Source organism: Polyodon spathula, chromosome 24, assembly GCF_017654505.1.
Source record: "Polyodon spathula isolate WHYD16114869_AA chromosome 24, ASM1765450v1, whole genome shotgun sequence".
NCBI lineage: Eukaryota > Metazoa > Chordata > Actinopteri > Acipenseriformes > Polyodontidae > Polyodon > Polyodon spathula.
The window spans coordinates 9194600-9220801 of record NC_054557.1 but is presented as its reverse complement, the minus strand read 5'-3'; the positions used below and the strand labels follow the sequence as shown (position 1 = coordinate 9220801).

The 26202-nt window shown below is 35.0% G+C and overlaps 1 pseudogene; it reads left to right on the top strand.

Moving 5' to 3' along the window:
- Window positions 1-26202, top strand: part of LOC121299377 — a 33494-nt pseudogene extending 7292 nt beyond the window's left edge.

Sequence of the window (26202 nt, the reverse complement as noted above, 5' to 3'; positions counted from 1 at the left end):
TGCCAAACAAAACTTTGAATTCAGATAACATTATATGACAAACCTATTGTTTTGATTTTGCACTGACATTAGAATGGTTGGTGAACGGTATCAAGCTGTTTTGTTTAGTTTTTAATGTTTTGCTTTATTCTGGTCAAGAGCTTTTTAAAATAAATAGCAGATGTTCAGTGCAATCCATGGGTCACATTTAAAGTGCTAATCCTATGATCTTGGACAACCTTACTTTAGTAAAGGATCAGATTGTTGTCAGAACTCAAGGCTATGACTAGCCTAAAGCTTTTTGTAATTACATTTTCTTAATTGATTCATAAGCTTATGAAATTTTCGTTGGAAGCTTGTGCTTAGATTACTGAAAATTAACTAAAAGAGGATATTTGTAGCACAGGCTGAGTATGTGTTATAATAACCTAATAATCTAATTTGTTTTCCACTGTGGGGGATGCATATTATTATTTAGTCATTTAGCAGACACTTTTATCCAAAGTGACATACAGAGACAACAACTGCTGTGCAGAGTCACTAACAATAGGAGCTCGGTTTACGTCTCATCTCAAAGATGGACGTATGTTTTTTCAAGATATCCCTGGCGACATTGGTTTAGTGGGTGCTCTAGTATGGTAACTATGTCACATTTTTTGATGCAAAATTACAACCTGTTCTTCTAAAACTTGGTCGGAAATCTATTAGGACAAGGATTCCCAAACTGGGGACTGTGGGATGGGTTCAGGGGACCATAACACATACACGTTTCTTTTTTCTTAAATTACCCTGACAAAATGATGCTCCCCAGACAGAGGGATCAATTAGTTTACACAAATACTGCTGTCTGATGCTTGGGGTTATTTCAAATGTAACATTGATGTCAGCTCGTGCCCACGCTAACAGTATGTACCATTATGCAACAAAAGGCGGAGATTGCAAGGAGAATAGTAAATTATATTAATGCACTTCATAATTCTAACAACATTTTTTTCAATTTAAAAAAAATAAAAAAATCAATAAATGCATTTCTGCCAATGTGTGGTTTTTCGCTTGAATATATTTTCTCTCACCTACGTAAATAAAATAAACCATACCACTCCCGCTTACCTTTATAGCAGATTTATTTTGCAATAGCAGTCAGACGGCGTACAGCTGAGTACAGTAATTATGGAGCGGTTACTCAAACATCAGAGAATGACACAGAACATAATGAAAGCAGCTGTACTTCTGCTGGTACAACAAACAACCTCTCTCACTAAGGGGATCAAAATCAAAATTTTGGGTGAGGGTCCTCAGTCAGGATGCTTATTGTCTTGGGGGACCTTAGTTTAGTTTGGAAACCCTGTGCTCAATGTATTAAAATGTAGGTCCCAGTGACCAGCTTACTCAAGAGTGTGTGCAGTGCTGCGTCCTGTATGGTAAATTATTGTTTCTATCCTACAACAAATGTACGTCAATGGCCATTCACAGATTATCTGTGAAGCAATTGAGCACATAACAGATACAACAGCGTTTTACTCTGCTGTGAGCAAGCCACTGTTTATTTGATTGTGTTCCGCATTCCCGCATTCGGTCCTTCTAAGGTTTTATTTTATGAAATCAAATTAAATGATATCCAATTACATTGCGTGTGTAGTGCTTGCTGTTTTTCATTTTCTTTGTCATGTAGTTCTAAACAGCAGTATTTGGATAGATTTCTTTTTTTTTTTGGCTACTGTGCTTTTGTGTTTGATACTCTCGTCATATAGTTTTAAGCGAATGTTATATATATCGTATAATGAACCCCCTGTACAGTACATTATCACCTTTGAAAGTTTCAAAAAGGCATGAGCTTCCAAAAGATGGTGTTAGTTTTGGCTCACATGTGAAGCGTAATGCAAGCCCTTGCAGTGAATAATTGTGTCCACCCGTTGGTCCAGCAAAAAATCCTAGATAGTATTTTTTGCAGCGTTAGTTTGAAAACTAGCCACATCAAGCATTTAAGCCTCTGATTCTCGTAATTAATTAATTCTCGTAATTTAAAGATATGACGCTTGACCTCTTTTTAGAAAACGATTAAAATCACTCTTCGTTGAATATTTTAATTGCACAGGTTTTCTCTGACATTATTTCAAAGGAAGAGTTTAAAATATTTAAGAAAAGGTATTACCCTGGTTATGTGTGAACCAAGCACATTGGCTATCGATAGATACACATAGGATATGAATTGACTAAGTAACTGCCAATAAACATGAATAAAGACAATTACAACTGGTGCCACGACCCCTCTCATGGACTCCTGCTTTCACACACCTTGAAATAAATACATGCTTTACTTGAAAACCAGCAAAATGAGTTTAGAATACTTGTATTTATTTAAGTAAACTGGACTTTACTGTAACCTAATTGTTATTAACTGTTGGAGACTGGGCTCTACAGTAGTCTGCCATCTACTGCATGCACTATATTTCTAAATATCTTCCAGTCTTGACCAGTTTTGTTTGATCTTCTGATGGATCTGTGGACAGTTCAGCTTATCATGGGGTTTTCATATGGGTTTCTGAAGTCTTAATGTGATTCTTTTAACATCTGTTTGATTTGGGTTGGCTTTAGAAATCTGGATGTGCCTTTAGCAAAGGCTAAGAAGAACTGAGTGAGAAAGCACAACTAGAAGAGACTTGAAGTTGATCCTAAAAAATGCTGGTTAATTTAACTTCCTGACATTTTTGAAATGCTTGTCTGGAATCCCACAGAAAGGCATGCACTTGGCATTTGGAGTGATAGTGATCAGCCTGGTAACTGAGTTTTCATTTGCTAACATGTTCAGGTCATTAAATTTGGGGGAGGGGGGGGGGGGGGGGGGGGGAATCTGAATTACCGCGTTGTGATTAGACACCACTTTAACACCTATTCTATTTTGATGTAATCAGTAGATCTCTCTTTATTAAGAACTAAGATGTTTCCTGGAAAATTATAAATTCTAATCATAATGTAGAACAATGGGACTTAGTAAACTCTAATAAATGGGACCTTTAAAAAACACGCATATCTAATTAGCTGTATTTATTCCTTATGTTTTCATGAGCCATTTGGACATTAAAAATGAAAAATGGCCCCATAAAATGTGTTTAATTTAATCATCTTCTTTGTGGCAAGTTAAATAAATGCACAGGCAATAGATGATAGGACTGGAGCACCAAAATGAAATCAATATGCAAGTCTATAAAAATAACTGTTCTGAGAAAATCATCCAGTGTTGCACCCCCTTTGCATCTGTGTGGCACTGGAACAGAGGGGTGTGTGGCTGATTGGGATTCTTTGCTCAGGGTCAAATTAATTATAAGGGTCATCATGAACTCTTGGCGCCATTCTGAAATCAGATTTCAGCTTGTTAGAGAAGAACCGGAAGCGGTAATGAAAACGTCAGTGCATCATGTTTACTGTGTTTACTTGAGAGCCATGTATAACCACACCACAGACTGCACAGCCCGGTGGGTTTGCTTCACCAAAGTTGCTTCGTTTCCATTGTTCAAAGCCAGATACAATTTGTATTTTCCATTCATTTAGATATATTTTTTTTAAAAAGCAAAAGTTCCTAATAGGCAGTGGGCACTAATTTCTTTTTATGTCTCTGATCTCAGCTCAGGAGGTAAGACTTACCAAGTGTTAAAGAGCAAGTAGCTTCAAATTACATACAAACATTTCAGAGTTTGACTGATTTCATCTGTATGACCTCTGACAGTGCTTGAACGTAAAAGCCCAGCTTCACAATGCACGTGCTGGATTATTTAATATCTAAGGAGAAATAGCACTGTCCCATTCCTGTTAGTGAATTTTTATTTGCAACCGATAGTGTCCCTTTGGTTTGACCATTTACTGAATCTGCTCTTTTTTTCAAAAGTCTATCATTTGAATTGTTTTTCTTGCATGTTTATTCAAGTAATATCAATGTAAGTAGTGTTATCATACAATCGATTTTGTGCAGTCCACATAGTATTTGTTATATCAAATATGGGAAGCTGATGAATTGGAAAAGTAATAACACAGAAAAAAGAGAAGTTCATCTGTTGGTTTCTTTTCAGCAGTAATCATATCAGCAAGCAATAGATTCTTAGAGGATTATAGTTAAAAAAGATGAGGTATGCAGATGCTGGGGGCCATCAATGAAAGGTAGACAGAGAACGTTCTGTACAGTAGCTGTCACAGGGCACTCCCACAACACATGTAGGTGATACTCCATTATTATCTGAACACACTAGCAAATGAAATTGGGAAAAAAATGGGTCATGCTTGAAAAAAATATATAAAAATAGAAAAATCTAAACATCTGCATTGTCTTCTTTAAAATCAACAGTGATAAGCAAAAAATCCAAAGTTGTTTTGGAATCTCAGACTGTATAATTAATCTAAGCTAAATTTATTTTATTATTATTTTTTTTAAATAACTTAAATGCTTTATTGTATTTTAAGTTTTATCTTGTGCACCACATCTTAGCAATTAGGGCTTACATGAATGCAGCTTTTGGCTTTCTTACAGTCTAGTCAATATTGCTCAGAAATCCACCTCTCTTGGGAGCTTTGTTCAATAGAAAAGACAGCATATGCCAGAGAAGCCGCCCACTGGTTGTGTAATACAATGCCCACAGCAATGCGGATTTGAATTTGTCTGTAGTAGCTAACATATTACGTGGTATTTTATTCTTCATAAGTGCTGTAATTAAAGTTTAATACCCTGTTGTTCTTTTCATTGTGTACTTAATTTTTTTTTTATTTTAGTCGTCACCAATGGTTTTCTCCCCAATTTGGAATGCCCAATTGTTATTTTTATCCCGGTTAGCCGCTGCAATCCCCCCCCCCCCCCCCCCCCCCCCGGCGATGCGGGGAACGGAGGCTGAAAAACGTGTTCCTGCTAATCCGTCATTTTTCGCACTGTGGGAGCCACCAGACCTATAGTGCCGGAGGACAACACAGATCTGATTGGCTCCACTGCAGACCTGCAGGTGCCCTATCAGCCACAGGGGTCGCTGGTACGCAGTGAACCGTGGATTGCCCTGCCGACCTAAACCCTTTCTACCTGGGCGGTGCTCAGCCAATTGTGCGCCGTCCCCTAGGAACCTCCCGTTGCGGTCCGCAATAACATAGCCTTGATTTGAACCTGAGAATCTCCAGGCTATAGGGTGCATCCTGCGTTCCACGCGGAGCACTTTTACTGGATGCACCACTCGGGAGCCCCCACTGTGTACTTTACATTCTCTGTATTTATAAATATAGTGCCACAAATTAAGAGTGGAATTCAAACGCACACTAGAGAGTGTATGTACAATCAATTTAAACTTTATCATTTTATCATTGTTATATTAAAAAAAAAAAATCTATATTTGACAGAGAATGTAATTTATAACATTAACTGAACAGTAGTCCCTCATTCCTTTCATAGCATGTCTGGCTTACATTTTAAGTAATTGTGAAATATTTAGGACAGTAAGTGCATCAGTGAAGGGCCTTTATACAGTGCAAAGTCCAGTTGAATGAATACTTTTTGGGGCCCACTGTTCATTGACTTTGACATAATATATGATCTGGCTAAAGTCATGGCAGCCTGCAGGTGCCCCAGGCTATATATTGGAAAACTGTATGTGGTCATTCTAACCTAGTCTTTCATCTCCTAGGGAGATATCTGTAATTGTGACATTCCCTGCAGTTCCAGGAGAACAACAATAATATCACAGCCTGTCTAATTAGTACCGCTGTATTTTAAATTTAAAGCAGCCTTTGTTTTTGTTTGGAGCAACTGCGTGCAAACATGTGCCTTTATTTTAAGATGCCTTCAAGCTGGAACAAATGTTTGCTGTAGGTAATAGGGCAAGTGTGTGCTAAATGTAATAAAACAAATATTATTATACACATTACAATCTATTAGCTATGTAGCTCAGACATATGGTAAAGATTTTATCATGACTACAGTAAACAGTTATTTGGCAGGTGACCAGTATTGTAATTTTTTTTTGTTATTTACTACACAAAAATTTTCACAAAATTGGTATTAAAAGCCTAGAATTGCATTTTTGTTACTTTGTAAATTACCATAGCTCCTGGATAAAATACATGTACAAAGTGAAATATATACTGGTACAATCATTTCTTCAGGCAGTACAGAGAGTTAATGCACCAGCCTTTGGAAACCTGGATTTGTATCTGGTTTGTTGGTCTTAAACTTCCCATTGGTTAACATTGGTCTGCACCAGACGAGTATACCATATTTTTGTCGAATTTAAGATGCAGCCCAAATTTTCCACCCTCAATTTGAGGAAAAAATAAAACATCAAACAAATATGCATTTACAAAGATACAACCTCAATTACTCATATGGAGGCAGTTTGTGGCCGTCTGCTATCACACAGAGCATTACAGTTATGAGCTGCCTCTCATTCTCAGTCTGCTATCACACAGAGCATTACAGTTATGAGCTGCTTCTCATTCCCAGTCTGCTATCGCACACAGCATTACAGTTATGAGCTGCTTCTCATTCCCAGTCTGCTATCGCACACAGCATTACAGTTATGAGCTGCTTCTCATTCCCAGTCTGCTACCACACAGAGCATTACAGTTATGAGCTGCTTCTCATTCCCAGTCTGCTATGACACAGAGCATTACAGTTATCCCTTAAATAATAAATACATTGATAAATAAATAAATACAGTAAAAATATCCTTAAAAATCAACTGACAGATTAATTAATGTTGATTGTGGAATGCTTTACTTAAAATGTTACAGAACAGGCTGCAGTGTTTAACTCATTACATTCCTTTTTTTCAACATATTTTCATTGTTCATAAACCTGTGCCGGAGCAAGCAGGTAGAACAGATGAACTAATCCAAATGCTGAGCTGTGAGAAGAGTCAGAAAGCAATGAAAAGTTTTGGATTAAACAGGTTGGGTTGAAGCTGTCGATATTGTACAACAAAGCAGAAAGCTAGGGAAACCATACAGCTTGTTCACTAACATTTAAGTAAAGCATTCCACAAGCAACATTAATTCATCTATCAGCGTATTTTAAGGATATTTCTACTGTATTTATTTATTTTAACTTTTAACATTTTATGTACAGCCGCAAGCCTGGCAGACATTAAAGACCTCAAGCAGAGAGATAAACACAAGACTTTGAGGCTGGATAACCCTTATTACTGCCCTGAACCATTAACAATTTAGTGATCATTATCTGTATTTAGATTTTCTTTCTTTCTATCTTTCTTTCTTTCTTCCGCCTGAAGCACAGCATCCTGAAGCCTAAATATAGTACTCTGTACCAAAAGAAAGATAAAATCTATTTGTGTACACTTACGGAAAAAAAAAGTCTTTATGTAATGATGTTACACTTAAAGACAAACTTAAGTTGGATCTACCTACCCATAACAAAAATACCTTCCACTAACTTCTGATATAAAAAGATGGGATGTGTTTAATTGAACTAAACAGCTGTGTTTCTAAAGAGGTTATAGCTAATTAAATAAATCTGACCTTCCAACCACAGTACAGTGTGTCTCACGTGTGGAGTTTTAAAAGAAGCACATGGTATGTTTTCAATTTACAATAGTTATATCTGGTACCATACAACATTTAGGGTGCATATCTTACTTTCAGGTAGGCACCTGCCCCATTTTCGTTTGAAAACCTGATATTTGCTACTACACTTGGATAAAGAAAACTCTGCTCTTAACCCATGCTTTTTGTCTGTCTTGTCATGTACTTCCTTTGTCATTTCACCTGGGGAGTGAAATTGTTCTCATCTCTTCACTGGATTCACCTGTCAATAGCCAATCAGCTGTATCCCCTATTTTAAAACTGCACTTTTCAGACCTGTGTAGCCAATGGAGCTGCAAAATGGATATGTACATGCAATTATCGTGTTATAGCTACAGTTACTTTAAGGAATGAAGGCATTGAAGAAGCGGAGATAATTTCACTCTCAAACAAACTGCACTCGTGGAAGGATTTCATTAGCTATAATACCTTTTAAGGGTAATTTGTAGAGCCTCGTGCACTTTTAACAGTTGCAATAAAGTTTTTTTTTGTTTTGTTTTTATCATTGCATTCACTCACAGTCTGACAAGTGCACTAACAGAAACTACAGTGCAGTAATATAAACCAGAAATATAGGTTTTACAGTCTGTAAAGACTTAAAAAGCTACAGAGAAGAGGCCTTACAAAAGTCTATGGGCATCCTTCCCACCATAGCTGGAATTCCACCATGATTAACCAGTTGTTAAGTTGGCCATGTTTATTCCCAAATTCGAGTGGGAGGCAGGGATCCTTGAAGCTATATGTGTGGTAATCAAAGACCTTCATCTGTTATGATTCAGAAAAGGAGACCTAGAGTTACAGAAAGTTAAAGAGAAGATAACATCAGGCCACGATTTCTGTGGTTATGATGACATCCAGATAATCCTTGACAAACATGTCCCTGGTGCTGATTAAAATAAGTGCCATTACCATACAAAACACATGTGAAATCCAGCAAATTGAAACTTAGCATGCAAACTGTAAGCAGATGGGGACTTTAATTAGTCTCGTTCAGTGCTGCTCACAACACTGTTTACTTGTGTTACAAGGAGCTTACTTTGATTTTTATATCAGACATTGTATTTTCAGAGACTGTGAATTTCATTGTAACGCAGTGCTCAAAACTGTGTGTAATAAACACAAAGGACCAAAAGAAATAGTCCAAGAAAAAAGGATGTTGTGGGCTCCATATTCAATAAGCCTTTTTCTTGCGTCAAGCATTACATTTTCCTCACCTTATTTCCGTTTTTTTTAGTAAACTGTCCAATGGAAAACTTGTTTTATTGTTACATTCTTTTTAGACCACTTAAGATCCACATCCCAAAGAATGCAATACAAATCTGCAATCAGAGGAAATGAGCAGGGGGTGTGAAGTAAATACTGTTTACAAAAGATATATAAAACGATGAAGAGGCGGTCAACCAGCACACATAATACTATACAACATATTATTTTTTAGTGTATTAGTATTTTGATTATTCATTAAATAAGGCTCATTGAGTTATTGTAATTTTTCTCTAAATCTGTCTTTACCAGGAGCCGTTTTTTTTTTTTTTTTTTTTTTAATTGTTATCTGGATAAGTGTAATACTATATTTTGCGATCAAAATTACTTAAAAAAAATAAATAAATAAAATAAAATAAAAGTATTTTGTAATCGTAATTATTTATAATCTAGATAAATGTAATCCAGCAGCGGCATTTTCTGAAAAAACGGATCAAAACGATCTAAATAAAAGTAATCTCGATCACAAAATTTGGATTCCAAAATCCGGATCGCTGTTATCACTGCTAGCCGACCGCTGGAGACAAAGCTTGTTTGAATAGACTCATATTGTCACGTGGTTTGAATGTAACCAAGAAGACTGTTTAGTGCCAGAGTGTAGGACAAGCTGAAAGACAGATAAAGGCATATTTAGAGAAGAAATGAAAACATCTCCTGGAGCTTTTGACCCCAGAACCACAGAGAATGACTGAAAACAACAACAACACACAACCAGAAATTAAAATGTCATTTCAAGCTACATCCTAACATTTAAAAGAAACTGGTCTGAGGCAACACAACCCATACAAGATATATTTACCAAAAAAGTGAAGTTGAGATATACAGAAGAAGAAATCCATGTTACTTCTACACTTGTTAGGTGTCAGAAAATAGAGACATTAATTACAGACTGTGAAGATTATAGTACTGTTATCAAACATTTTCCACATTTTTAGTTTTTTATGACATTTGTGTAGTATTTTATTTATATAATTGAACAAGTCTAAGATATTACTGAAGTATTCATTTATAATAAAACATTTGTTGGTTAATTTGACATGACATGACAGTAAAGTTAAATTTGAGCACAGTCAAACGTTTCGCAGATTGGCATCTAAGTGGCAGCATTTTGGCCATAGTAAGTGACATTATTGCAACCACAAAACTACACTCTAATGTTAATATTTCCCTCAATCTGTCATCTGCATGACTGCAGACAAAGTTAATCTGGGGTTCTGATTAAGTTGTCTTGACACAAACCAAGCCAAGTTTTGACAAGACTTCAGAACTCAAGGTTGACAGCAGGGCTCCAGATTGAAATAGGATCCGGTCACAGAAAGTTTATTACTGGAGCACACAATCCCCATCCTTCCACATTCCAGTTGGAAACCCTTGTTTGTATTAGCCACTGATGGGCGCTCCACCACCGTCTGTGAATTGATCTCTGAGTTTTGAGAAAACAGATACAATTTGAAAGTACTTTTAATGTACCTGTTAATGTCAAGGAATCACAATGTGATGTACATCATGGTGCCAACAACTGTGTATAATTAAAGTAATTTAAGCTGGAGAAAGCAAACATGTTTTCAGTATACATTTTACAAAATATACAAGGGTACAATAGATTAGAGTTGCTTCAAATTTCATTTTCTTAATTTTTTCTTCTACTTCCCTTGCATTTTTTTTTTATTTTTGGTGATTTTTGTAATCCTTCTGAGTGGTTCTTCTTGCAATTTGATGCCACTGATGTCTGTAGTGTAGACTTAATCAGCCAAAATCCAATAGAGCCATAATGACTATTCAGGGTTTTATTAGTTCTGTCTATGCTGTTTGTCAGTGTTAACTCATCTATGGGTGGATCAATCCTGGATGGACATGGCATAATGAAAAAACTACACATTCTCAGGGTGTTAAATGGTCAATCCTGCTGTGTCCTTGGGGCATTAAGATGTTCTTAGTCTATTTAATAGAGTTTAAAATGGTTCATGTTATTCAGTTCACTTTTGTATATCCTCATTCATTTTCCAGGTGGAACTGGCAGAGATCTGTGCCAGCTGTGAGCGTTACTTTTGCACAGAGGGTGGAGGTATGAACCAGTCCATCTCATTTCTTGCAGAGCAAGGGACTGTAGGTATTTTCAGTGTTCCTGGCTTTTGTTAAGGTTATAAATATGTAATATGTTACACAATAATTTGTAAAATTTTTAGCCAATGGTTTCTGAGAATTTAAATTATTTTTAAGTTATGTAAATGTAAAACCTTGGCAGCTTTCAGAGAATACGGTGGTCTATGGTAGACTACATAATGAACTAATAGAAATTGGATGTGCTTATTGAAAATGTAATTATTATTATTTAAACAGAAGCAAGTGTCTGACTCAGTTTGCACATACAAATTTAAACTACTCCAAATAGAGTATATAAAAAAAAAACTCACTTTATTTTAAACCAAGGTTGTGAATGTAATATGAAGAGTTAACATGTTCTTGCACTGACATAAATACCGCTTAGAGGAGTTTGATACCTTGATACCTGAAACTTCCATTCTAAGCTTACAATTCACGCCAATTACTTGCAAGGCTTTGAAAACTCAAGCAGACATGTGCTTGCCCTGATGGCTTCAATTTATAGCTCGTCAAAAATTCTAGGGGGGCGGGCTAAACATCACCAAGTCTACAACACAAGCCACCCATGTTTAGCAGACATACAAAAACACAATTAACTTTGTAGGTATGCAGGGGCTATCAGGATAAAGTTGCAAAAAAAAAAAAGAAAAAAAAAAAGATAAACATACGTTTAATCAGATGGTGTATGTAATGCTTTCTATTAAGAAACTACGAAGAAAAGTCTTTTATATATATATATATATATATATATAGATATATATATAGATATATATAGATATATATTATATATATAATATAATATTGTTATATATAACCTCAAAAATGCCAACTTTAGGGATGTTTAACTACCTTTGTCAAGGGAAAGTGTATTTGAAAACAGGCTTTTGATGCTATTGCAACTACACTCACTTATTTCTATTTACATCTATTAATGTGCTTGTGATGTCATTTACTACTTAGTCTACTAATCTGCTATTTACTTTTTATTTAAACCTTCAAGCATCATAGTATTGAGTCTCTTTCAAACACATTTTCCCATTACAAAGTTATGTTAAACATACTGAAACTTTGGGAAGTTGGCTCTTGTGAGCAAAAACTTTTGCATGAAACTTGTTGATGCATAGTTCACTCCCCTAGTCTCTGTATGTCGCTATGGATAGAAGCGTTAAGTGTTAAGTGACTAATATACAGTACCAGTCAAAAGTTTGAGTACACCTGCTTGAAACCAGGTTTTTTGTGATTATCTATGCTTTTAACTGTATAGACTTGTCTATAAACGCTTACTATTTCGTTATATGATACGTGTACTTATATAAGCTGATAAACATAAGTGAATGTTTATCAGCAAAATGTAAATCTTGTCAATTTCAATGAAATGGTCACCCAAAGCAAGGGGATTTCAGTCTGAAGCCCAAGTCAGTTAAAAGTCTAAAATGTATCTAACATATTGTTAGAACACTGGCCTAAGTATAAAAGTGTCTTTGTTAGATGTTCTCTGAGTTAACTTGCATGTTACCTAGTTAACCTTTTGTCACCAATTATTGTTAACAGGTGAGGGTCCATGATTACATATTATAAATAGAAGTAGCATAGGCACAAGTTTGTCATTCCTGAATGTAAGGGAGCAGAAAATGGCAAAATACACTCAGTTAAACAAATAAAAAAGATTATTTTATTTTAAGAAATAAAGGTTAATCTTTAAGACAAATCGCAAGAACTTTGCAAGTGTCTGTAACTGCTGTGGCCAAGACCATCAAACGATTTGAAGAAACTGGCACTCGTGAGGACCGAACAAGGTCAGGCAGGCCAACGGTGGCCTCAGAATCAGAGACAATTTTCAATTTTCTTGAACATTGCTTTGATACTCCTTATGTTTTGTTTTGTATATTGTAACATGTGTTTTCATTTTCAAGTATTTACAGAAACATATATGAAGTAAAACTAGTTTCCAGCAAGTGTACTCAAACATTTGACTGGTACTGTATATAACTATATTATATTATAATATATATATATATATATAGGATATATTATATATATATATATATAATAATATATATATTATATAAAAAAATGTTATTTTTTTGCAGGCCAAGTTAATAGAGTTCAATCCTCTCAGGGCGACTGATGTTCAGCTTCCAGACAGAGCTGTTTTTGTGATTGCTAACTGTTGTGTTGAAATGAATAAAGCTGCAACTTCTCACTTCAACATCAGAGTCGTGGAGTGTCGATTAGCTGCGAAGGTATGCTGTTTTTTTTTCTCTTCAAACTTTTAAAACAAATATGTGCTATGAAGTATGCCATACTACTACGCCCCCCTAAAATTGTACACAAATCACCTAAAATATCCATGTAGAGTATGGTACAATGCAAACTGTAAGAAATGAACCAACTGAAGTGATCATACTTCCCACAGTAGATTAACTTAAAAATGTTACTCTTCCACAGATTGTTATTTAAGAATTTTAAATAGTGTAAGGATTTAAAAAAAAAATAATAATAATTTTTTACATACGCTCTTGTCAGAAACTGCTATGTGATAGCCTAAATTCTTGCACTTTTGACCATAAGCAGAGGGTAATGGTTTCAGATTCTTCAAGGTGGCCTGAATCCGTGCCAAGCTTCCAAATGGAAAGGAAAACAATACTTCACCACCCTCTGTTCCTACTTAGTCCTAGTAATGTAAGCTGATTATACAGATTCAGAATATTTTATAAGTCACGCTTTTCCATGTTACATTCTCATTGTTCTGCAGACTGTATAAACTTGTGTGTTTTGTTTTGTAACAGACACACTTCAGAATCAGTCATTAGTCTCAGAAGAGTAAAAAGGCATTATTAAAGTATTTATAGAATTATTTCCCTCTTAATGTCTTCATTTAGAAATTTAAATACATTCCTTTCATCAGCAGGTATTATTATTTATTTGATCAGTTGTTAGACATTATTCATGTTTTTTTGTTGTTTTTTTTTTAAGTTGGGTGTTTTCCACACACATACACGCACACTCTTTTAGACTAAAGCTGTTTAACATTGGACCACCTGGAGTTTTCATTACTGATTTGAGGCATTTAGCCACAGCATCTTTTCGTATTTGCGTGCCTTCTTTATCCCGCCTTCAATAATTTCCATTTATGTATGCGTGTGAGATCACTTTCCTCACTAATGGCATTCCTCAAAAACAAAGCAATCTGTCAGCATAAAACAAGGGTATGCCAAACATTTAATTTATATTTTGGAAAACTTCAATAATCTACATCGTGGTGTGTAAAGTTCCCCAAGATATTCCATTTGCAATTAGGCAAGCAATAACTCTTTATGTGTTTGTAGCTTAGCTCCCAAAAAAGCAAGCCATCAACATGGAACTTGGAATATTTGTTTAATGTATCAACATTTTAGGTGATAATGGCCAACAGAGCACAGATGGTTCTCATAGGGCAGCTGTTTGCTTTTCTGCACAATTATCTGTGCCATTGGTTATATTGTTTGTAGTTTAACGTGAGAAAAATGCAAGCTATCCACACAAAACAGAAATGTATTATGCTGGCTGTATCTCTATCTTGAATGGGTTTTTAAATTTTTTTTCCCCATGAAGTTGTATCAGTCCTGCACTGTATACAGATTCCTTTTAAGGTTGTAAAAAAAAGCTTTTTCAAGGTATTTCAAAGTATTAAGTGCATTTTAAAAGACCAAAAGTACAATTAAATAACTGTTAAAAAAATTACAATTTTATAAGATAACAGGCAATGACCTAACAGGATATTAAGTTTATTCAGTGTCCATAAAATGCTATCTTAATCTGTCATGGAGAATGTCGGCTTTGGATTTGTTATAATCTTAACCCTGGTTTCACCCATGCTAAAAGTGAACACATAATAGGTAGATAATTATTACTTTACAAAAATTGTGACTACAAAAAAAAAAAAAAAAAAAACAGAAGCAAACAGCTAGCTATAACTTTATCATGATCCAAGTAACACCAGTATTGTGCAAATAATAGACTAAATACAATCTTGAGGTGCATTAATTTATTTATCTGTTTTCATTTTATAATAGATCACCACTACCTTGCGTACTCCTGTTTAACTTGTGAAATGTGTGCTAAATATAGCTATATATATATATATATATATATATATATATATATATATATATATATATATATATATATATATATATATATATAGATATATATAAGGCATGACAGGATGTGGGATATACTCTAATAGCCACACACTCTGGGTGCGTTATAAGTTACGAGGTGAAGCCAAGTGGCTTTAACCACCCGAGCCGTGTGGCTATTAGATTATACCCTACACCCTGAAGTGCCTTATTGCGCTTATAAAATGGATCAACCAACATTGCAAAAAAAACCCCCAAAAACTAAAAACATGTTTTCAAAAAAGTAATTTTTATTAATTATCCTTCCACCTCTGCCTGACCTTAGAAAAAATAGTCCCTTAAAAAATGCATTAATTAAAAAATAATTTCAGTTATAAAATAGGTACTAGGTAATAGGTAATAGGTACTTTAAATACTCTATCCTGATTGGTCAAAACAGGTCACACAGGGGTGTTAATATTACAGCATTTCACCATGGGTAGGCACTTTTTTTCAAAAACGGGCAAATCAATGGCAGAAATCCATACCGCTAGAATTTAAAAACAACAACGTTAGATATATTGGAATTTATCGCAATAAACATGACCGACGAGATTTATGTAAATTTTGAACTTTTGGGAAACCGAAGTATAGATGATATATTGAATGACTCTGAATTGGACACCACTGATTAATTAAAGTAGTGAAAAAAAGCAAAAGTAAGTATTCAAATAAATTCAAGACTCACCAATAGTTTAAAAAACATCTCTTAAACTTTTAGCTTTTCACAAAAGATTTGGGTCCCTCTGTAAAAGAGACTTTGGGGTTAAAAGATGTTTTGTTGCTGTTGCTCCCACTGTCCATTTGTCACTTTGATCTGCCTGCTGCCACTGGGCCCACCCCCTGCGCAGCTGTGTGATCTGATGCTGAACATTTTTAAATTCATCTCGACAGTTCCTGCCATACCTTTTAAATGTGTCCAGGTACGATGGTATCATGTCTTCTGTCAATGCCATGCATTGTTTTAAATTGTTTCTTAACACTGGCCCAGTAGTTCTCCACATTACCAAGCTGTAAATTGCAAAGTCAATTTGATAAGTGACTGGGTATTTCATGCAAATAACGTCTTTCTCGCCACTATAAAGCTCTTGCACAAATTTGGTATGGATACCTCCTGTTACTACCTCGGATAACAGGATGATTTTAAAAAAAAAAAAAAAAAAAAAAAGCACTCTCACCTGATACTATTGCAGGTCTTGTAAGGAAGGGTCTGTGGGATTTAAAGGCTGTCTTATTTGTGCTGCTTGATTTAAAGGCAGACTCATTTGTGCTGTGTCATGAATAAAATGGGCAGTAATATTTTACTTTAAAATGTAATTAATAAACCAAGAATTACAAGAAGTGTAACAAATAAAAACTGCACTTTCAATGGCAATATTCAATTCAACATCTGAAATTATTTTTTAATTAATGCATTTTTTTTATTTTTTAAGGAACTATTTTTTCTAAGGTCAGGCAGAGGTGGAAGGATGTTTAATAAAAATTACTTTTTTGTTAATTAAAACATGTTTTTGTTTTTTGGGGTTTTTTTTGTAATGTTGGTTGATCCATTTTATAAGCGCAATAAGGAACTTCAGGGTGTGGGATATACTCTAATATCCACACTTCCCAGGCAGTTAAAGACACTTGGCTTCACCTCGTGTCTTATAACGCACCTGGGGCATGTGGATATTAGAGTATATCCCACACCCTGTCGTGCCTTAGTGCTTATATGTTGAATTGAACATTGCCATTGAAAGTGGAGTCCAATCTCTTTTTCACCTGAAGAAGAGATCTTTGAGGTCTTGAAAGCTTGTGAATAATTATTATTTAGTTAGTCCAATAAAAGGTATCAAATCTCCTTCTGTTTGTCTAATAAATACTTTCTAATTTAAATATAGGCATACTATGTGATAGTTTGGGATATTCAGTCTACTTAAAATCGTAGGTAGGCGTTTGTTTTTTCAATTATTTTTATATTTAATTATATTAGTTGAATTATATTACTTTCCAGGCAGGTAGCAAAACCTCACTACTGCCTTAAACGCTAACATCTAGCCCTGTATATAAGTATAATTAAATAATATACAGTACACTGTAACATTCTTATAACCTTTCATGTGTTGCCCGTTCTTGTCACGTTGTTATATATCCTGCTTTCTCATGATACTTATGACATTTTTTATACTGATGGCTCTAATTTTATATTTGGAGCTGCAGCCAACAAATTTGTACATAGTGTTACAGCGTCCAGCTCTCATGAGTGTTATCTCTCTTTCCTACTTTCACCTGAAGAAGAGACCTTTGAGGTCTTGAAAGTTTGTGATTAATTTTTGCTTAGTTAGTCCAATAAAAGGTATCACATCTAGTTTTTGTCTGTCAGAGAATGATATGAATGAGATCAATGTAACAAAAACACTTTCAGAGGAAGATAACTCAAAATGAAATTCTTGCAACTTCAAAAACAAACAGACAATATTAACCACTATATCCCTATATCCCAATTTATATAAAGGTGTTTACTCAGTAAGTATGATAGAGTTCCTTATTAAGTAAATCAATAAACATAATGTTATAAACTCTGCTGATGTGTATTTTGTATTTCTGAAATTAAGTAAGCCCAGTAGAAGAACTGGCACACTAGTAACATCATTTTGTGGGTAGCCTTTCTGTCTGCTAATTAGAGAACAAAAATGTTACTTTCAGGAGTATTCAGTGTCAATGGGTAGCATGTACCTGATCTGTGTTTAATACTGCATTCTAAACAAGCCCCCAAGAAATGCAACTTAGGTGATGAAGGGGCAGTTATTACACAGATGTCATGGGGTTTTGAGAACAGGTTGTGTATGTAGGATAAAACACGAAGATGCCGAAAGTGAGTTGTAATAACAAGACTAACCCTAAATTATCTGAAGGGTTTACAGCAATTAATTTTCCTAGCTCAAGATCACAGCTTGGATTTGCGAGCCTCTGCATCTATTATTGCAGTCCAGCTGGCTTTCTTTCTATCTGCAGTATTTTTCAGATGATGTGGTAAAAGGAGGCTGTGTGGTTACAGAAAAAGGCTTGTAACCAGGAGGTCCCTGGTTCAAATCCCAGCTCACTCATTGACAATAATAATAATATTTTTTTTTATTTTTATATAACGTCTTTCATAGTGGACCACCATCAAAAAGTGCTTTACAAGATACAAGTCATTAAGACTGGTATATTTCCTGTCATCACACTCAGACATAGCTAATTAGTCTGGGGTTATTTTTTATAGAAAATGTATGAGCAGTGCTATTTGTGGCTATTGGAACCAAGAAAAGACAAGTAATTGTAAGTTTCCAAAATTAAATGATGATTATTTTAAAGTATCCAGTTATTTGGTTAAGAATTCCTGAACATGTATGCATTGCATGCAACCATCCTAAGTTGAACTGTAAACATCATTCAAATGTATCACATAGCTTTCGCTAATGAAGAACATGCATGTAAACATATTTGACAAGGATCAAATAAAGATGAGAAATAAAGGCTTTGTTGCTTTTCTTGGCAATCTCATTACTTTTATTTTTTTTTCTTTAGTACTTATAGCATATTTTTGCATTATGTTGTGGATTTGTTTTGGCCCAGTGTTTGGTCTTGCCAGACATCTCAAAATCATTTTTGAAAGTCTATAGCTATTTTTTGACATTATGATGAGATTTAGCATATTCAGCCTTAACAAATCTGAATTAAATGTCTAGTGTCCCATATGACCTGAAAATAGTTTATATATATATATATATAATCATCCTATAGGCATGTTTAGGCAAACCTAATTTGGGGAAAAGGGCCACTCCAAATTTTCAATTTCTGTTTTAATTCCTGAATGTCATTTTTACAGTGACATAGTGACAAACTGGAGGTAGAAGTAAAATACATTTAGGTTTTTACTGTCTTAAATCATATGTAACGCCTGACTTTCATTTTCATTTCCAGCTTTTGTCAAAAGCAAAAGGCCTGGACTGGAAGAGACTGCTAGAGTTAGCGGATGTTCACAAGGAAGTAGGGGTTTCCCTGGAGGAGATGTTGGCTACAGTGGAGGAACTGCTACACCCAGAGCCTTATAGTCGGGAAGAAATCTGTCAGTGCCTGGGTATCACCCTGGAAGAGCTGTGCACCAGCATTCTCAGTCAGAACACACAAGATGGCAAGTTTTAAAATCAGCATTTAAAAAGTAATTGTAAACGTATCATCTGACCTTTCTCTCTTTCAGCATCTGTATTGCAAACGAATTGACCATAACGATTTAGAGTGGATAATTAATTCTGAATCATACAAAATATGCAAACTGCAAATGTTATTGCTGTTTGCTTTTTTTATTGCACATTTTTAAATCAAAGGAGGATGCTATGTTTCATTCCCTTTAAACCAACCCTATACATACATTGCTACCAATAGGTTGTGTTTTTTGTGTTCAGTAAGTAGATATTTTTTGCTCAACCAAATCTACTTTCAAAGGACAAATTAAATGTATACTGCACATTTAAAATATGCTTTAGGGACTTTGTCAAGTTGTAGGGATATAACAATGTAAACACGTTTTCTGAAAACCAGCAGGCTTTAAACCAGATCCAGTAGTGAATGACCTGTCTTATGCTTAAATGCTTATTAGGCCTGATCTGTGCTTGAAAAAGCTATTCGGACTATTCAGAATGCACATCAATGGACAATTAATTTCATATGAAATTTCCACTTACTGGGTGATTAAAATAATGCCTTCTGAGCAAGGTTTCAAACTTTTGGACTGAAACAATACTAACTATTCCACTATTGTGCCTCTTTAGCTGTAAAATATTGCACATTGACTAAATATGTTTATATTTCCTAAAGACATTTAGGAAATTTCATAATACATTACTCAGATTTATGTTATGATGTTTATCACATCGTTTTCAGCTTTCTTTAATGTTAGCAAGTTTTGAATTTTCAGCAGAATTGCAGCACACATTCAGGGCCTATTGTCTCACTGAATTATTTTGTGTTTATGTAGTTGCTAGTGCTCCACATAAAGAAAAGAAAAGAACAAAAAAGATTGGTTATAGGCTTGTAGACACAATGAGGCAGCATAGTTATGAGGCTCAGTTCACTCTACAAAGGTAAACTAAATCTTACTGGATTTCCAGGGCAGAGGGCCAGCTGTTGGAGAGTCATTCTGGCTGCTAATGTATAACGTGACGAGGGCAGCAGAATTAAAGTAACTAAAGTATTTTGAGGTGATCTGGCCAGTAAAGTCTTGTTGTACCAAAGGGTGGTCTCTGAATCAGTCATAGCCTTTGGCAAGACTTTCACATTGAAATTGAAAACAGACATGTTTTTAGTTATTCCTTTGAGTTACTACTGTTCAATTGTGATTTACAAGAGTGTGTGAGATATGGAAATCTCTCACGCAACTCCAGATATGCCTTGAGTGAAAGCACATTGTGAATTCAGCCTGTTTTATACTGTCATGAGTAGGTGATCTATAAATGCATGCCTTTTTATTATTTACTCTTTTAATTGTACACTTCTTTTGGATGAGTAGTCAACCGTTTCAAAATTAATTAGATTTTGTTATGAGTTATAAAATAGTTTTTCAGATGTGCTGTCAGAACTCGCTGAAATGCATTTCATAATCTGGTTGTTAAGATGAACATTCATTATTGGAAGAAAAACACCAGGATTTTATTAATAACATGTCGTGCAAAAATACCTATTAATTTGTTAACTGCATCTTAAATGCCTCTAGAGGATCTAGGTTTTTAAATAGGTAATAAAAACTCTGTTGAGTAACTGTGCCCGGTAGCATAAAACACTATTAGTGAAATTTCTCCCTTAGTTTTCCCCTTAAATGACCTCTTAAGTTTAAGTGTGTTGCATAAAACAACTTAAGGGAAATCTGTTACACAAAACGACTTAAGGGGGAAATTAAGTGAAAATAATAAATGTCCAATTGAGGTCCCTTAAGTTGAAAAAAAAAAAAAAAAAAAAAAACGGTAATGACAGTGTTTTTGGAAATTGAAGAGGACAGAGCCGCACTTCACAGAAGGATTTTCAGAGACAGAAAATCCTTTGGATATAATGGATGACGAGCAATTAATAAAAAAACTCGATTTGACTGAAATTCTGTTTTTCACATGTCTGCAATGCTGGAAGCAGATTTACAACCACAAACAAGAAATCACACATTACTCCCTGGTCTGCAGATACTGGTAGTACTTCCAAGCAGTTTTGGGGGATATATTCCATATAAACAAATCTACTGTTACCAGAATAGTTCACAAGGTTTCCAATGCGCTATGTCAAAGGGTTGGACATTTCATCCACTTTCCAAATAACGACATGCAAAAGGACTATGCTATGGATTTCCACAAAGTCGCTGCATTTCCCAGGATTGCGGGCGTTATAGATGGCACCCACATCAGAATGCAGGCACCACATGACCTACGTTAACAGAAAAAAATTACCATTCAATTAACGTACAATGCATTTCCAAACCATCCTGCCTAAATACCAATATCATTGCCTGTTGGCCTGGGAGTACCCATGATGCGAGAATATTAAAGAAGAACAATATCGGCAGAGATTTTGAAGAAGGGAGATACAGGAGACTTCTGCTTGGGGACAGTGGTTACCCTAGCCGCCCCTGGCTGATGACACCATTTCTTAACCCTTCATTCTCAGGTAACTTAAGTTATTTTAATTAATACAGCAACATATTAATGTATTTGCACATTCATTCAATATATTGCTACTATATTGCTTTTTTGTTCTTGCATTTATCTGTTGTTCATGCATTGGCACAACTTGTATTTACTTAATTGTAACTAATAAATTTGCTCTTACTTAATTATATTAATTTTTTTTGTACTTGCACTTATCTGTATTGTAATACTCTGTAACCACTGCAAGGGTGTTTGTTAAGCAAATAAATAATAATATCATTACAGGAGAATTTCAACTCATCTCATGCCAAAACACGCGTGGCCAGAGAAAGGGTTTTTCATTTCAAAGAAACACGGTCTCCCGAACATCGAGGAAGGCAACAGCCATAATAAGGAAGAACGGGCACAGAGATGCGAAGAGGGGCAAGACATTTGAACTCAAGGAGATGGCTTCTTTATAAGAGATGCCATCGTAAATTCTTTTTTTTTTTCAGTTAAATTTTTCCTTTTTTTAAAAAAAAAAAAAAAAAAAAAAAGCTTAATTGAAATCTGTCCTAGGAAATCCACAGCATTATTCTGTTATTCGGAAGTGAATTCTTGTTTGTGGTTGTAAATTTAATTATTTAATTAATTGCTCATCATCCATTATATCCAAGGATTCTCTGTCCCTGAACATCCTTCAACATTATGTGTTGTTGTTTTTACACATTACTGAGTGTGATTAAGGACAACACATTTTGTGTTGTTTTAACACAGGCTCTGTGTTGGAATATTAGGAGAAACACAAGCACCACGTTGGAATATTTAGTTGAGACACAATATCCTACATAGATGTGCACAAAGCTACACAAAATGTGACAGTGTTATTAACACATACTTTGTGGAGAATTAGTTTTAAGAGTGTGTGAACTAAGTATTTCAGACTTATTTTCATGTTTAGGTCTGAGAAATAAACACACACACACACACATATATATATATATATATATAATATATATATATATATATATATAATATAGATATATATATATATATATATACATAATATACACAACAGTTCATAAACCCATGTTATGTATTGCATGTTAACTGGCCCTTGAAAATAGTAGCAAAAGGAGGATAAGTACAGACATAATCTAAAATATATGTAATCTTTTCTGGTAAAGATTGGGTTTTTATACATTTAGACTGTAGTGCATCTTAAAAAAAAAAAAGGTTTGAGACATAATTGATTACAAACGCCATTTCCTTTTGCCTACGGCACTGCTTTTTATATGCATACACCTCTACAATCTTGATCTTGCCTCAAAGCTGCCCTTCTGCCTGCCATACCATACCATACCACCACCTGCTGCACATCTTAATGCTTTTCTGTGAGGGTTTATTCAGGTAGATACTATCCAAGGAAGGTTTTAGCAGCTGTCAGATAGCCAACAGAGGTTATGTCAGCCAAAGCATTATTTAGGAACATCCAGAAATATAAGTAGACTGGAAGCTGTGAAGCTGCCCACAGGTCAGGACGCCCACAAGTCAGCACTGCTCGCCAGGATCAACACCTATGCCGTTCAAGTTTGAGAGATAGGTCAACCAGTAGTGTCCACTTAATGCTACAATGGAAAGAAGTTGGAGCGAAGGGGTCTCTTGGAGAATGCTCTGGAAAATGCTAAGAAGCCCCTTCTAAACAAGAAAAACACCAGAGATCACCAGAACTTTTGTCAAAGATACGTTGCTGGGCGAAAGTGATTTTCTCTGACGAGTCCCCCTTCAGAGGTGGATTAAGAGTTCAAAGGCGCAAAGACAAAGTGTACCGTTTTAACAATGAAACATCCAGAAACAATCGGTATCTGGGGATACTTTTCTGCCAAAGGCACAGGATCCCTACACGTTTTACCCTAGGGTACAGCTATAATAAAGGACTGGTACCTGAAAACACTCCCAAGACCACATTATCCCTACTGTTCAGAACCATTTTCCCAATGGTGATTTCTACTTTCAAGATGATGGAACCCCTTGCCATCAAGCCAAACAAATGAAGAAAGGATTATAAGACGACAGTATCACACCACTTCAATTTTGGCCTGGAATTAATTTCACTGGTTCTCAACCTGTTGAGAATGTTTGGGGTCTGATAGGACAGGAAATCAGGAAAAGTCAACCATGCAACTGAAATAAACTGGGATTGTGTAAAGGCTGAATGGAGCAATCTAAAGGATAAGTTGATCCTCCAGCGCCTCATTGAGGATTAGGGAAGTCTTAAACACAGTGGACTGCACTGCAAATACTATGTGCTACTATTATGGCTTCCAATAGACTTTTGCATTATCATTTAGTAGTTTCTTTGATTACATCATGTTAAATAAAAATATATATATATATATATATATATATATATATATATATATATATATATATATATATATATATATATATATATATAAATCTATTATAAATCATACACAGAGGGTATTTTGGTACTGTTATCTAGAATGTACTTATTTTAAGTGGTAGGTTCTGGCATCAAAAACTCCTACAGTGTAGGATTTATAAAATAAAATTCCAGTGTCTAATTCCAGTGTTTAAGTTAGTATGGGGCCTGTAAAAGGAGAATGAAGTTAAAATATGAAATATGAATTACTACGGGACTTGAAATATAAACTCCTTATCTCCAAGTGTGATTTAAAAGCAAGATCAATAGCACATGTGTCACCTAATAATTATGTGAACTTGTGAAGGCTGGCATTGCTAACCGTTTAGATAATGTAGATGAGGAGGCACTGCAAACAAGACAAGAGTTAAAAAAAAAAAAAAAAAAAAAAAAAAAAAAAAAAGTTGTAATGTTTTCATTTTTATTCTAGTTATCACCTTTAAACTGTACTAGCGTGCAAAACACGTGTACAGCAAAGCTTCAAGAGTACCTGAGTTTAAAGATATTTGAGACCAGACACCTGCCAAAGCAGTCCAGCTGATAGGAGAACTGATGAACCAAAGCCATGTGAGCTGCAGAGACATGTATGAGTGCAGCTGCCCAGAACTGGATCAGCTGGTGGACACCTGTCTGTAAGTTTAAGTAAGATGCATGGTTAACTTTCTGATTTATTTTGTCGCTATAATTTAAAAATAATAATCTACTATTAATGCAGATCAAACTACATTACTATAAAAACATCAGTGGTTTCATGGCCAGTAAAAGTATAAACTGCATAAAATCAATGCATTTCAACACATTACTTACATACAGACACTGCTGGTTGAAAGTTGCTTTCCACAGTTAATTACAGACAGTCTTGGGGGGGGAAATGTCTGAATCAAGACACTGTAGTACATTCCAGAATATAATAATAATAATAATATGTTTTATGTTACAAAATAAGTACAACAGCACAATGTTATCTCCATTTAGCAGTACTATTGGGTTAACAACCCTAGTCAGATACCTTGTGGAAAATCATATTATTATAATCATATTATGATTATTATGATATGATAATATTATAAACATATTATAATAATCATATTATAATCATATTATAATAATCATATTATTATCATATCATATTTTGTGTCGTGTTTGTGCTATAGGAGGCACTTTTTTAAATTTCAGATTTGGTGTAAAACAATGAAAGCCCATACTAAAATGGCAACCCTATAACTCTCAAACAGGAATATACTGTATGGGTGTCCTGGCTTGAACTTCTGTTTTCCATGTTCACTGTGTACTCCTGAAGCCAATGCTCTTTTGTGAGTTTCTAATCAATCTGTTCGTAAATGACTGTACTTTTTAGTGCACATTACATTCTGGACTAGTTCCCTATTGTGAAGGTAACTCTAACCCTATTGTTTGATAATCGAGTCGAGTCGAGTGAATAACTAACTGTAACTTTAGTAGTAAAAACTTTGTTGCCTTCTCGTAGAATTGTCCTTGCGGGTCATCCTTTGTAGTTCTAACTTAGCAGTTGTGTAACTTTTCTTGAATTTCATGGTTAAATTGCAGTGGCATGCAAAACTCAGAAGACGCCTACCTCACCGCATTACACTGGAGTCACAATTGCATATTCTGAACTAATTTGCATCTGGCAAGTGGTCTTGCCTCAATGTAATGGTGCAGTATGTAATCTGGGTCCTAATACTAATAAACAGTTTAAATGTGAAGTAACAGTTGTATAAGGATGTTTTCATATTTTATTTAAAAATACAAAAAGGTATTTAATTTGCTGTTGAACTGATTTTTTACAGTTATGTTTTTTTTTTGGTTTGTTTGTTTGTTTAGATAATCAGGTGCTGTAGGGTCAAGATTGACTGGCGCTGGGTGGGGAGGCTGTACTGTTTCAGTGGTACCCAATGACAAGCTGGATTCCTTCCTATTAAATGAACGAGAATCATATTATAAGACTGATGCTCGAAGAGCAGCTTTGGAAACTCAGAGCTTATTTGTCTCCAAGCCTGGTGGAGGAGCTGCAGTCTTACTTGAGGTTTCAAATTGTTAA